The sequence below is a fragment of the Pelophylax lessonae genome (genome assembly GCF_965119305.1).
Source record: "Pelophylax lessonae genome assembly, chromosome: 5".
NCBI lineage: Eukaryota > Metazoa > Chordata > Amphibia > Anura > Ranidae > Pelophylax > Pelophylax lessonae.
Window position 1 is genome coordinate 317309341 of NC_138772.1, and position 14860 is coordinate 317324200.

Below are 14860 nucleotides of genomic sequence, written 5' to 3' on the forward strand. Positions count from 1 at the left end.
TACATGCGTGCGGCCCTGGAGAGGTTTGGATTCACAGGAGGTATACTATCGGCCCTACTGGCACTCTACTCATGCCCTTCGGCCCAAGTCCTCACCTCTGGCACTACCTCGATGCCGTTCGCCATCACCAATGGCACCCGCCAGGGGTGTCCTTTATCTCCGTCCATCTTTAATCTGATGATCGAGCCTCTGGCGGAGGCCATTCGGTCTGACGACTCGGTGGAGGGGTTCTGCCTGGGTAACACGGTCCACAAAGTCAACCTCTTTGCGGACGACATTATAGTAACACTCACGAACCCGACCCGCTCGCTCCCTGCGGTCCACCACACTTTATTGGCATTTGGAGAGATCTCCTATCATAAAGTAAACACTTCTAAATCCCTGGCGCTTAATATGGGAATCAGCCCGAAAGTAGTGTCCTTGTTAAAATCACTATGCCCCTACCCTTGGACAGAGGTTAGTATCCCTTACCTGGGCCTACATATCACCCCCCGAATCTCTAAACTTTTTCCCGCTAACTTAGATCCCCTTATAAAAAAGCTCAACAGCACCATGGCGGCTATGTCTAAAGTGGAATTGTCCTGGGGGGGAAGAATGGCAGCTTACAAAATGTCAATTTTGCCTCAGGTGCTTTATGTATTTAGGGCGCTTCCAGTCCCTTTTCCCAGGAAATACCTGAAGGCCTTCTCTAGAGGACTGAGAGACTTTATCTGGAGTGGCAAACGAGCGAGAGTTTCTACCTCCACTCTTCAGCTTCCCAAATCTATGGGAGGTGTCAAATTGCCGGATCTTCAAGCGTACTTTTGGTCCACTAGGCTGGACCAACTTAAACATTGGTTTGCTCCTCTCGGTTCAACTTCTTGGTCCTCTATGGAACGTCACCTGTCTCCCACCGGCGACTTGAGGCAGTTTCTCCTGGGAGACCTTTGGATCCCATGGTCCCTGTCTGGTTTGCCTCCGACTCTTCAGGTCTCTCTGATGGCCTGGAGGAGGTTGGAAGGCGCCCGGGAGACGCAACTGGAGTCTGCCCCGCTTCACTCTTCCTCTCTACCGTTGAGTTGCTTAAGAGCATATCTCCCAACCCTTCGGACATCTGATTTGGAGCGTTCGGGTGTTACCGAGATCTCTCACTTTTACGAAAGTGATGCTCTGATCACCCCACGAGCCCTGATGCACAGGTTAAAAGTCTCGTCTACTCTCTTCCTCCAAGTGCTCAGTGTACATAGCTTTCTTAAAAGGCATCCCCCAAGAACTAGCCGGATTCCCCTTAAAGTTTGAAATCACTACAACTCCGTCAGGAAACCAGCCAAGGGTATCTCTATGTTTTATGACATAGTTTACCAAAAACCCGATCTTCCCAAGACGTTGTCAATGCAGAGGTGGGAAACTGAGCTGAACCTCCAGTTCACCCCGACTCAGTGGTCCCACGCTCTCTCATATACTTACCAATACTCTCATTGCTCAGTGCATTGGGAAATTATGCTGAAAATTTCCAATAGGTGGTACTACACACCTAGTAGGTTGGCAAAAATTTTCCCAAGCATCCCGGATACCTGTTGGAGAAACTGCGGTCACAGAGGCACACTGGCCCATATCCTTTGGGACTGTCCGTCCCTGACTAGCTTTTGGCACACAGTGTTCAGATGTATAGCTGAATGTACGGGTATTATACGCCCTCCTAAGAAGGAACTCGCCCTTTTAAATTTGGGACTGGACGATTATCCGGTCGCCTATAGACAGATGGTGTTACACATTCTACTGGCTTCCAGGGTGCTGATACTACGTCGCTGGAGATCTCGATATTCCAAATTTTTCTGAAGTCGTTAAGATTGTTAATGTTAATTTTGCCATGGAGAAGTCCTTAGCTTTTAACTCCTTGTCTTACAAGAAATTCAGGTTAGCCTGGCAGTACTGGAAATACTCCTCCTGAGTTGTTCCTACTGATGGGTGAGTGGGTGGGGACCCCCCTGTGGCAAGTATGTTCCCACTGGGGGTTACGGGGGGGTCCCCTTCCTTCTCCCCAACTCGTAAGTGAGTGGACTGAGGTGGATCCCGATCTGCCCATCAAGTTCTTGATACCTGATAGATATGGTTGTTGAATTTGTATGACAATGTTGGCAGTTGTTTGACCTGATTCTGTTCTCATCTCAGTCGGAACCTTCCTCTCCCCCCCTCCCCCTTCCGTTTTGTGTTTCCTCCCCCCCCCCCACCTCCATCCTTTCATTTGGGATATAAAATTGCATTGTACTTGCAAATTGTTGGATTTGTTGACGTGTATCTGTAATGCGTTCATTTTTTCTGTAATGTCGATTTCTTTAATAAAAAATATTATTCAAAAAAAAAAAAAAAAAACCCCAAAAGAGGGGCGGGGGCGGCGACTGTCGGAGGACTCAGTCAGAGAAAGGAATTTTACAGGTAAGATCTTACAAAAATTCAGTTTTCTCTTACGTCCTCCGACAGTCGCCGCCACTTCATATTTATCACTAATGGGGACGTCTCATAGCAGTGTAGACATGAGGGGTGGGAAAAAAAGCAGCGGCGCCTAAAGCAACGCAGTACCCACATCAGAGAAAAGAACCTTACCAAGGTAAGAGAACCAACTGGGCAACAGGAAAAAAACGTGCTCAACAGGAGCAACAACCCAGGAAAACAAGTAACCTAGGGATAAAGACATCCCAACAGCCAAGGACCCAAAACAAGGGGCCCTAAGGCACTGCCGCACTAAGAACCTTGCGGCCAAAGGAAGCATCCGCCGATGCCTGAACATCCACCTTGTAGAATTTTGAGAAGGTGTGAACTGACGACCAAGTCGCCGCCTTACACACCTGGGCCACAGAAGCCTGATGACGATAGGCCCAAGACGTACTCAGAGACCTGGTAGAGTGCGCCTTCACAGGGAAAGGGGGAACCTTCCCCTTCAAAGCATAGGCTTGCACAATGGTCTGTCTGATCCATATGGCGATGGTCACAGCCGACGCTGCCATGCCCTTCCGAGGACCCTCTGGAAGAACAAAAAGAGAATCCGACTTGCGAAAGGATTTTGTCGATGACAGGTAAACCCTGATCGCCCTAACAACATCCAAGGAATGCAAAGCCACCTCCCTTGGATGCTTAGGCTTCGGGCAAAGCGAAGGCAAGACAATGTCCTCATTGAGGTGAAATTCCGAGATCCTCTTCGGAAGAAAAGAAGGGTTAGGTCGTAAGACCACCTTATCCAGGTGAATCACCAGGTAGGGAGAGCTGCAGGACAAGGCCGCCAGCTCCGATACCCTGCGAGCCGAAGTGATTGCCACCAAAAAGGCAACCTTCTTAGACAAGAGAGACAACGAGATCTCCCTGAGCTTCTCAAAGGGAGCATGTTGCAATACGGACAGAACAAGGTTCAAGTCCCATGGAGGTAAAGGATTCCTCCGAGGAGGAGCCAAGTGACGCACCCCTTGAACAAAGGTGCTAACCAAAGAATTAGACGCCACAGGGCGTTGAAAAAGAACGGCCAGCGCAGAAATCTGACCCTTAATCGTGGCCAACGCCAAACGCTGGTCCACTCCAGTTTGGAGGAAAGCCAACACTCTCGATACCGAGTACGAGCGAGGGGAATACCCCCTGGACTCACACCAGGCAAAATACGCCTTCCAAGTACGGTAGTAGATCTTCCCCGAAGAGGCTTTTCTAGCCTTGATCAAAGTGGGAATGACCTCAGGGGAGAGACCCCTATCCTTCAGGACCTGGCTTTCAACAGCCAGGCCGTTAAAGCCAGCGACTGTAAAGCAGGATGGAATATTGGTCCTTGAGACAGTAGATCTTCTCGAAGAGGCAGACGCCACGGAGCGTCGACCGCCAGATGCACGAGGTCTGCATACCAAGACCGGCGGGGCCAGTCCGGTGCCACCAGAATCACCGTGCGCGGTTCCGAGGCCAACCTGCGAAGGAACCTGGACAGCAGCTGAATCGGTGGAAAGGCATACATCAGACGATACTGACTCCAGGACGTCACTAACGCGTCTGAGGTGTCTGCCCGAGGATCGCGCGTCCTTGCTACGAACCTTTCCACCTTGTTGTTTAGACGAGACGCGAACAGGTCCACATCTGGGGACCCCCACTTCGCGCACAGCATCTGAAAGACATCCGGGTGAAGGGACCACTCTCCCTGGTCCAGGGTCTGGCGACTCAGATAATCCGCCTGCCAGTTCTCCACTCCCGGAATGTGAACCGCCGTTATCGCCGGGACGTGCACCTCGGCCCAAGACAGAATGTCGGCCACTTCCCGAGCCGCGCGGGCACTCCTGGTGCCCCCTTGGTGGTTGATGTAGGCCACCGCTGTGTCATTGTCCGTCTGCACCCGAACCGGACAGCCTTGAAGCCTGTCCGTCCAACGCAGAAGGCAGAGATGTATTGCTCGCAATTCCAGAATGTTGATCGGAAGGGAGGATTCCTCCCTCAACCAAGTTCCCTGGGCGGACAGAACGCCCAGGACACCACCCCAGCCCGACAGGCTGGCATCCGTGGTGATTACCGTCCATGCAAGCGGACGAAAAGACTTGCCCCCCGACACCGCCGGGGACTGTAGCCACCACAGAAGATCCCTTCTGGTGCGAGGACTCAACGATATCTGAAGATCCAGAGATTGTGGTCGCCCGTCCCACCTGGACAGGATCTCCGCCTGGAGACCCCTCGTGTGGAACTGGGCGAAGGGAATCGCCTCGAAAGCCGAGACCATCAATCCCAGACACCTCATACACGTCTGGAGGGACGAGCACTGATTGTCTTTGAGGGACCTGACCTCGTCCTGAAGTGTCCGGAGCTTGTCTTCTGGAAGACTATAAGACCTTTGCTTGAACAGAGTCCAGTATCATTCCCAGGTAGGGAAGACGAACGGACGGACACAACGTTGACTTTGGGAAATTTATCGTCCAACCGAACTCCTGCAGAGTCTGCATCGTGATGGACAGGTCGTTCACCAGGCCCTGACTGGTCACAGACCGAATCAAGATATCGTCAAGATACCCCAAGACAGAGATGCCCTGGGCTCTCAGCAAAGCCAGGACCGGCGCAAGCACCTTGGTGAAAACCCGCGGAGCCGAAGCGAGACCGAGGGGTAACGCCACAAATTGGTAGTGATCCTCCGCAATGGCGAATCGAAGGTACCTCTGGTGACCCTCGAAAATTGGAATGTGAAGATACCCATCCTTCAAATCGATGGAGGCCATGAATTCCCCCGGAACCAGGGCAGCCACCACCGAGCGCAGGTATTCCAATGCGAAACTTGCGAACCCGCACAAAGAGGTTCAGAGCTTTCAAGTCCAGAATCGGACGTACCTTGCCCTCCTTTCTGGGCACAGTGAACAGATTGGAATAGAACCCCCGAAATCTGTCCCGATGAGGCACCGGAACAACCACTCCCTGGGCCCGCAGGTCCCGCACGCGCTCCGGAGTCATCTGAAGGTTTGAGGGGAAAAATCTGCCCGCCGGCCGAGAGAGAAACTCGATCTTGTAACCAGATCGAACGATTTCCTGAACCCACCTGTCCCGAATGCGGTCCAGCCAGGGTTGAAGAAAACCGAGCAAACGTCCCCCCACCCCAGAACTGGATGAGGGCGTCCCTTCAGGCCGTATTGTTATGGGCAGCGGACCCGGACTGGCCGGACTTCTGCTTACCCGTCCACGGCTTCTTCTGGGAGCCTTGGCCCTTGAAGGGCTTGCCCTTATAGTGCGACCAAAAGGCACGAAAGGACCCCTGAGAGGGTCTAAACGAGGCATTCTTCTTACCACGCACAAACTTATTCTTGTGAGTCTGGGGCAAGAGAGTGCTCTTACCCCCAGAAATACCCTTTATCAGAGTATCCAAAGATTCGCCAAAAAGGCGAGATCCCGCGTAGGGCAAATTAGCTAAAGTCTTGCGAGAAGATTGGTCAACAGACCAACATTTCAGCCATATCAGGCGACGGTTCAATACCGCCACACTTGAAAGACGCGCAGCCAAAGGGACCAAATCTAAGTCCGCATCACACAAATACATGACACCCTGATGAATCTGATCCACCATAGCCAAAGTTGTCGGCGGGGCAGAGTCAGCCACCAGGGTGCGTCTGAGCACCTGCGTCCAATCCGCAATAGCCTGGGCTGCCATAATGGAAGCAAAAATCGGCTTCAGCATAGAGCCAGCAACCGTATAAGAATGACGGGCCAGAGACTCCAATCTCCTGTCTGTAGGGTCCCGGAACACCGGGATATCCTCAGCAGGGATCGCAGTGGATTTTTTTAAAATCGCCACTGCATGATCCACCTGAGGCGGCACACACCAGTGCTCATCAGTGGCGGGTGTAAATGGATAACGCAGCTTGAACCTACTCGGCACAGCAAAAGGCTTTTTAAAATTGCGCCATTGCTCATCAACCGCGCGCTGAAATTTCGTAGAGCAAGGAAAAACCTGCGATGTTTTGCGTTTCCTTTGCGTCCCATAAGAGGACATCAAAACACGAGGACATGGTTCATCCTGCAAATGCAGCGTTTGCTTGATAGAAGCAACCAACTCATCCATGAGTGCAAGCTCTTCAGACGAGCCAGGGGGAGAATTATCAACCCCTTCCACCTCAGCCTCCCCCTCAGACCCCACAAGGTCAAGAGATGAGTGAGACCCTGAGAAGGGCACTCCAGCCATAGCAGCCCCATCGCCCTCTGAATCAGAGGAAATAGACACTCTGGGCCGTTTTGTGGATCGATCAGCCACCAGCATCTGCACCTGAGCTGCCAAATTTGCCACAATAGTAGCCAGATCAGCCCCCTCGGGGGAAGCAGCAGCCCCTTGGCCCCCCACCAAGGCGGGAGGAAACTTGCAATCCTGAGAATCCATGCCCCAGTAGTATTAGGAAAAAAAGGAGTACTGCCCCTTTAAGATCGCGGCGAGCGTAGCCCACCGCACCCACTGAATACACCGACCCCCACAGGGATAAGAACACTAGGCAAGGAATACAGGAAAATGGAAAGGTAAAAACCTGGAGAGATCACACAGGCTGCTGCCACCGATCGCTGTCCCAGAGCAAAAGGAAGTGATGCAATGACTGACCGCCCCTGTAAAGCCTATGTAAGGCTACACAAACATGGCCGCTCGGCTGAGGACTTCATAGGCAAATAGAAAATGGCGCCGACATGTGGCCTGATCGATCACTGCCAAAATGGCGGCGTTTGGCGCCAAAACGCTGCGCCTTACCACACAGGACCGGCCACCATCATTCTGCCGCAAAAAATGCGGATCGCCGCAACGATCGCCGCACAGCATGTCCAAACCCAGACTGCTTCATGTATGCACTCAGCAGAGCAGGAGAGCCCCCCCCCCTCGCAGCCCACACACAGGCAGTAATTCCACACAGGAACTGACAGGGAGCTCAGCAGCCACACAGACATGCAGGGTCACACAGTCCCAGACTGACACCCAATAGACAGGTCCCCACATAGATTTACACTTACCAGTCCGGATGGCGTGGGGAGCCTGCTCCAGCGACCAAACCGCTGTACTGAGGACAGGGAGTGTCGCAGCCGTGACGCAATGGAACTGCGGTGCGAAACCGCAATGGCGTCCAGTGAGGTAGCCACCTCACAGATAGCATCCCTGCAGCGAACAGGGATGGGTCGTTCAATGTGCCAGGGAAACCTGTGCTGAACGCTCGATGGCAGGCTGGGAAGCCCCTGGCCCTGAGCCCTGGGATCCAGGGTGGCCAGTCCGAGACCCAGCTCCGCACGATCATCTTCATCAGAAGAAGCTAACTAATGCTGAAAATAAACAGCTAAGTAAAAGAAAGAGAAAAAAACTCCAAATAAAATCAAAAAGAGAAAAGAAGCTGAGACTGAGAGCCCCAGCACAGGAACAGCCAGCCTACTCCTAAGCTAGGCATTAGAAACTGAGTTGGGAATGCAGGGAGGTATTGACTGAGGGGACCACCCCCTAGGGGTGGGATATGCTAAAAGCTTTGATATTAACTATTTTGTTGCCTAGCTACTCCTGCGGAGCAAAGGTCAATAACCCCATTAGTGATGAATATGAAGTGGCGGCGACTGTCGGAGGACGTAAGAGAAAAAAGGACATCAATTTTATTTGGGTACAGCTTCGCACGACCACGCAATTGTCCGTTAAAGTAATGCAGTGCCGAATCGCAAAATAGGGCCTGGTCAGGAAGGGGGTCAAATCTTCCGGGGCTGAAGTGGTTAAAACTAAAACCCTGTTCAAAATCTTACAGTTTTTGTTTCCTTTAACCACTTGCAGCCCGCCCACAGTACTTTTCAGCTGGAAAATATTTATCTGGTATGGAATAATCCACACCTGTATTTCAGCAATAGCTTTGTCATGGTGTTCAGCAAAATGTTCAGCTCTTGAACCATGCCTGTAGAGTCCTAATGGTTCTCCCAACATACAGCATGCCACAGGGACAGGACAGGCAATACACAACCTATGTCGTGGAACAGTTGTAAAATGAATCCATGGTAAAGGTTCTACCATTGTTTGTGAAGGTTTTTTTGCCATGAGGAATGTGTGCACAGGTGAGAAAGGTAGATTACCAATGTCGATGATGGAGGCTACTATTATAGTAATACCAAAAGAAGGGAAAGACTTAACTCACCCCACATCATATAGACCAATATCTTTGCTTCATACAGATGTTAAAATACTGGCAAAGATATTGGCTAGTAGATTAGGTAAAAATAATTCACACTATAATTCACCCGGACCAATGTGGATTCATTTCAGGAAGATCAACATCACTAAATGTTAGGAGATTATTCCTAAATCTACAAATCCCAACAGAAAGGTTGGGATCACATGCTATATTGTCCCTTGATGATGCTATCAAAGCATTTGATAGCATCGACTGAAAATATTTGTGGCAGGTTCTAATATTATTTAAGGTGGGTCCCATCTTTACGAATTGGGTACATTGTTATATGCCAATCCAAGAGGGAAAGTGAAAATTGGTGGGAGATCCTCGGATTGCTTTCCACTGTTCCGTGGGATGAGGCAGGGGTGTCTGCTATCACCCCTACTAAACCCTTTGGCCATAGCCATTAGAACAGCGGAGAGTATAAGAGGGTTTAGAAGAGGAAAAGTGGAGGAAAATATATTGCTATATGTGGATGATCTTCTTTTATTTCTGGAAGATGTGAACTACTCAGAGGTTGCAACGATGGTTATGGTTAAAAAATTTGGTTTGTTTTCGGGGCTCTCCATCAACTGAGAGAAATCTGTTCTTCTCCCGGTTGATAGGTTGATGTGAGAGCTGCCGGGAAAAGTCAATTGTCTGCAGGTGGTCAAAAGTTTTAGATATCTGTGAATAATTATAACAGCTGATCCCAGGTTATATATACAGGAATATCTAGTACCTTTAATAAAAATGCGAGACGCGGAGTCACCTTCCTTTATCAGTAATGGGTCACTGCAATCTGAATAAAATGATATGGCTTCCCCTGTATATTCTGCATAATTCCCTAATGTGGATCCTTGAAATAAGGCTCAAGAGACTGGAGAGGCTTTTTAGGAAACTGATTTGGAGGAAAAGGCAAGCTAGAATTTGTTTACGAATTTTGCAGCTACCAAAAAATAAGGGGGGTTTAGCCGTACCTCATCCACGGAGTTACTTCTAGCCAGCCCAATTACAACAAATGGGAGACTGGGAAGCGGTTAACGACACTACCTTTTATAACTCACGGGCATTGCTGTCCTATGTCCCTCACAAATCATTTATAGAGGCAAACTTGTGGGGTGAGACAGAGTTTAACAGTAAAATTATTGGGGAAGGTATGGAATAAAATAAGATCATTATTTGGTTATTCAGGACTTACGGATTACACACCCATCTAGGATAATGAGAATTTAATTGAACCTAAGAGAATAGGAAATTCCAATACTTGGAAAGGAGTGACTAAACTATCACAGTTATATAAAGTAGGGATATTGAAGACTTTTCAGGAATTTAAAGAAGAATTTGGGCTATTGAATAGAAACTTTTATATGCATTTGCAATTACGACATGCTCTTGCAACACAGTTTAAGGAAGGTGGATTAGTTTAGAGTAGAATCCCTCTGCTGAAAAGGTTACATCTTTAAAAGGGTTGATTTCAGAATTATATGAAAATATACAAGTGAAATAATGGACAAGGACTCCCAATTGGCTAGCAGAATAAAATGGGAAGAGGACCTGGGGAAATTGACAGATGCCCAATGGGATGGCATAGTAACCTCAGTAGACAAACTATCCTTTTCAGTGTCTCAGAAACTCACACAATTCTATATACTCCATAGAGCATTTAATATCCCCCAAAAAATTGTTTTCGTTTGGGGAAAGACCAGATGCGCTCTGCCCCAGATGTAAAGTTGCAGTCGGGGACCTGATCCACATGCTATGGAGGTGTCCCAAGCTACATAGATACTGGAAGGAGGTGTTGGATAAAATAAACTCAGTATTTAAAATAAATTTACAATTGGATCTGGTTTTGTGTATATTGGCGTATATGGAGCAGAAAGGAGGATATGGGATCAAGCAAACAGCAGTTTTAAAATGCTAATACCAAGCCAGAATAGTAATAACAGGGAAATGGATAAAATCTGAACCACCATATATATTAGATTGGTTAAGAAAAGTTAATAATATAATTATTAGAGAAAACATGGCTTACACAAGAAAAGGAAATATAAAAAGGTTTGAAAGAACATGGAAAGCATGGATAGAGACTACTGGCCTGGTACCTGGGGTAGTAGTTATGTGAAAAACATCTAGTTGAATAGTATAATTTTAAGAAGGTTTTGGGGAGGGAGAGAGGAGGGAGGGGGGGGGGGTGAGAGGAGGTGGGGAGGGATGTTTAAGAAATGATTGTATGTTTGCTTTTTATATTGGTATGTAACTTTAGTTTCATCGCCTCAGACATAACTGTAACAGATTAGGACTATAAGGAACAGAGCCTTACCCTAAAGAACAACATTTTGGATAAAAGTTATCCTTCCCATTTGATTGACGAGGCACGTTCTTTCTACATGACAGAGAGCATTTCCTCCTCAGTCAAAAAAGACTCAAGAACCAACTACCAGGTTTATCACCCAGTATCATGCAGTCCATCGTAAAATGAAAAACATTTTCAAAAAACACTGGTCCAGCTTGACTCAGGATCCCTACTTCTACATCTATTTCTACACGTTCCAAGTTTGCATATAGAAAGGCACCCAGTGTCAAAAGCAAAATTGCGCCCAGCAAAATTAAATCTCGTACCAAAGTAACTACCACCAAACAACTCACCCTCATTCCTTTGGTGGGTGTTTATTAATAAAAAATCTTTATTTCTTCAACACTTCATTCAGTATCTGCAACAGCTCTGGCAACATTATTTCTCCATATATCTCATTTGATAGTCCATCTGGCCCTGGTGCTTTAGCTCCTTTATTGCCTCTCACAGCTCCTCAACATTAGCAGGCATTTCCAATAGTGCCCCATCACTCTCCGAGAGCTGCGGATAAGGCAGACCCTGTATAAAATCAGATTCCGATCCTCTATTCCCTTTTGTTACTTGGGAGCTATATACTGTAGATCTGGATAATAATTTTTAAAAACATTCACTATTTCTTCTGGACACATGGTCGTCCTACCAGATCATGTCTCTATAGACATTATGGTAGACATACCCACATTCTGAGACCTTGCCAGAAGGGCCAGCATATGTCCAGATTTATCTCCCTCTTCAAAGTGAGCCTGCTTAAAAAAAACCCTTTTGTTTTCAGCTTTCTTCAAGGACAGTGTTTGATATGTTTGATATAATTTCTACGCTTCTGTCCACAAAGTTACGTTATCTGCTGATGGGTCTTCTACATATATTATTTCCAACTCCAACACTCTCTCCATTATATTTGCTTCCAAATCCTTAGTATCTTTCTTTCTTTTGGATATTTGCTGGATTATAATTCCCCTCAGATAAGCTTTAAGGGTGTCCCATACTATGTCATGTGGTGCTGCTAGTCTATTATGCTCTAGGAACTCCCAAAGTAGCTTTATTATATGATCTTTAGGGGAAATTAATTGTAACCAAAAAGGATTAACTTTCCAATCCCCCCTGTCCCCATCCCTCCCCAACCTCTATGTCAAGACCAAAGGGGAAATGGTCTGACAATCCCCTAGCCTCATATCTAATGTTTGTTACTACAGAGGCAAGACTGTCATTTCCTATTGCCATATCTATTCTAGAAAGTGAAGCATGTGTTACAGCATCACATGAATAGGCTTGGGCTGTTGGAAAGCATTTCCACCAGATGTCCCTCAGGCCCACTTCCTTGAGTATCCTAAATATTGATGTGTAAGGGCCCCATTCCGGTCTCCTTCCTGAAGGGAATCTATCCACCTGAGTATTCATGACCGTTTTGAGATTTCCAATCAATAAGACTGGCACCCCTGTTTATCAGTTATGAATTCTAACAGATGCTTAATCACCTCTATTAAAGGAGGGAGGGATATGTACATTTGCCAGCACACTTGGCTTCCTAGCCAGTAAGCATTACAAAATGTCCTCCTTTATCTATTCTGATTTGTCTACATAAGAATCCCACTGTTCTGTGTATTAAGATGCTCGTACCTCTTGAGTATGATGTATACACTGAGTGGTATTAGTTTGGAAACCCTTTATACTTTAAGCGTGTTATTGTTTCATCAGTTAAATGAGTTACCTGTAGGTATAGTACCGATATCCTAAGGGTTAATACAGTCTTAAAAAGAGCTATTTTTTTAACAAATCTCCCAAACCCCTCACATTCTGTGAACACATCATTACTTCCCCATCCATCCTATTTCTGAGTAATGAAGAGCAAAAAGAGAAAAAAATATATATGCCCTTTACCTCTTCCCTTATAGTGACTACTCTTAAACAAATTTCTAAACACGTTTCCGTGATAATATTCCAACATGCCTGATTCACACTCAATTTTATGCCTACATCTGTGCTTTCAATCAAAAAAAAAAAAAAAAAAAAAAAATCCCTTAAGGGTGTTAATTGTGGTTTCCTACTCATTTTTGTATAAGGGCCAGAAGTACTTCCTACAAAAATATCTTGTGTCAGTGTTAAAAAAAAAAAAAAAAAAAAACACTCTTAAAACATAACTCCAATCCTATGCTCCTTTTATCTCAGAAATGATACAGTCAGGTCATTCTTTTCCAACCAAGCTGAGGCAGGTGTATCAAAAAACTGAACCATTCCTTGCTCTGCGACTCTCAACCACGCCGGATATAGCATTGCGTATTGTATATTTAACTGCCGAAGTCGCCTCTTGATATCTATAAATTTTGCCCTTCTTCTCTGCACTTTGGCAGAGAAATCTGGGAAGAGCGAGATTTTACCCCATTAAATCTAATTTTCTTAAATTCTCTGGCTTTTCTTAGTATTGTTTCTCTGTCCTTGAAGAAGAGAAATTTCATGATCACTGGTCTTGGTGGCCCTTCTGTCAGGTTTCCTGCAGGTGAAGCTGCCTGATGAAGCCAGATGCGAGGACACCCACGGTAGAGGAGGTGGTCACAGCCAATGGTTCTCTGGAGGTACTGGCGGGTCTTGACAGTAGGAAAAGCAAGAGCAAGGTCAGAAGCCAGGCCGAGGGTCAAACACTGGAAGTCAATCAGGGACAGAGGCAGATAGAGTAGTCGAGGTCAAGCCAGGGTCAAACACAGGAAGACAATCTGGAATAGACAGGAGCAGGTCCGTGAAGCAAGCCGGGTTCAAAGCCAGGAGAGAAGCCAAAGCAGGTCAGGGATAAGCCGGGTTGGTAACTGGTAATCAAAAAGAAGCACAAGGCACAGGAACATAGGATACAAGCTGAAGATAATCCAGCAATTTATGATAGCCACTGATGTCTTTATATAGGCCAGGGAACACTGGCAATTAGCACATTCTGCCTACCCCAATGCGCCGTTGCGTATGACGATTCGCCATTGCGCGCCTTTCGCTAATGCGTATGGACGAATTAGCGTGGCCATATTGGGCACTGGCATATTTGCCAGTTCTTCTCAGGCTTCTTCCCTGACACCCCCTAAACAAATTTCTTGAGGAATCACATAAATTAGTGGCAGATGCACAAGCGGCTGGCATACTTCCTAAAACAGAGACAGCATGTTTTCGCAAGCCATTTTTAAAGTTCCCAATTTTTACCATCTGCCGAAGGTTCACAAAAACTTGCAGAATCCACCAGGGCGTCCTATTGTAGCTTCTATGGATAGCATTACATCTAGCTATTCTCTATATAGATTGACTACTTTCTCCAACCGCTAGCACAGGCCCTCCCTTCATATATTTGGGATGGTACCCACCTTTTAGAATTACTACATCCCTACACTTGAGAGCCTACTTATCTCTGGGTTTCTTTGGATGTCTGTTCCTTGTACACTTCAATACCCCACAAAGGTGGCTTTTGGGCGTTTCACATTTGAGGACCCCTTTCTTAACCCTGAGCAGACTGAATTCATTCTTCAAGCCACCAAGTTCTGCTTGGAACACAACTATTTTTTATTTGACGGGGACTATTATTTTCAAAAGCAAGGCAAAGCTATGAGGGCAAGTTTTGCCCCCAGCTATGCCAACCATCAGGTTTATCACCCAGTATCATGCAGTCCATTGTAAAATGGACTGCATGATACTGGGTGCAGTCCATTGTAAAATGGTAAAAAGTTTCAAAAAACACTGGTCCATCTTGACTCAGGATCCCCACTTGACATCATCTGACAAAATTGACAAAATAAATCTTGTACCAAAGTAACTACCACCAAACAACTCACCCTCATTCCTTTGGTGGAAATGTTTTGTTGCAAAAAATCTTTATGTCTCATCTGTGCACATGTTCCTCATGGCAAAA

The 14860-nt window shown here is 46.8% G+C and overlaps 1 protein-coding gene across 1 annotated transcript in view; it reads right to left on the reverse strand.

The window, feature by feature from the left end:
- The window catches only part of WRNIP1 (WRN helicase interacting protein 1), a 202014-nt gene that overhangs the window by 31550 nt on the left and 155604 nt on the right, over positions 1-14860 (reverse strand). The gene's annotated exons all lie outside the window — the stretch shown is intronic.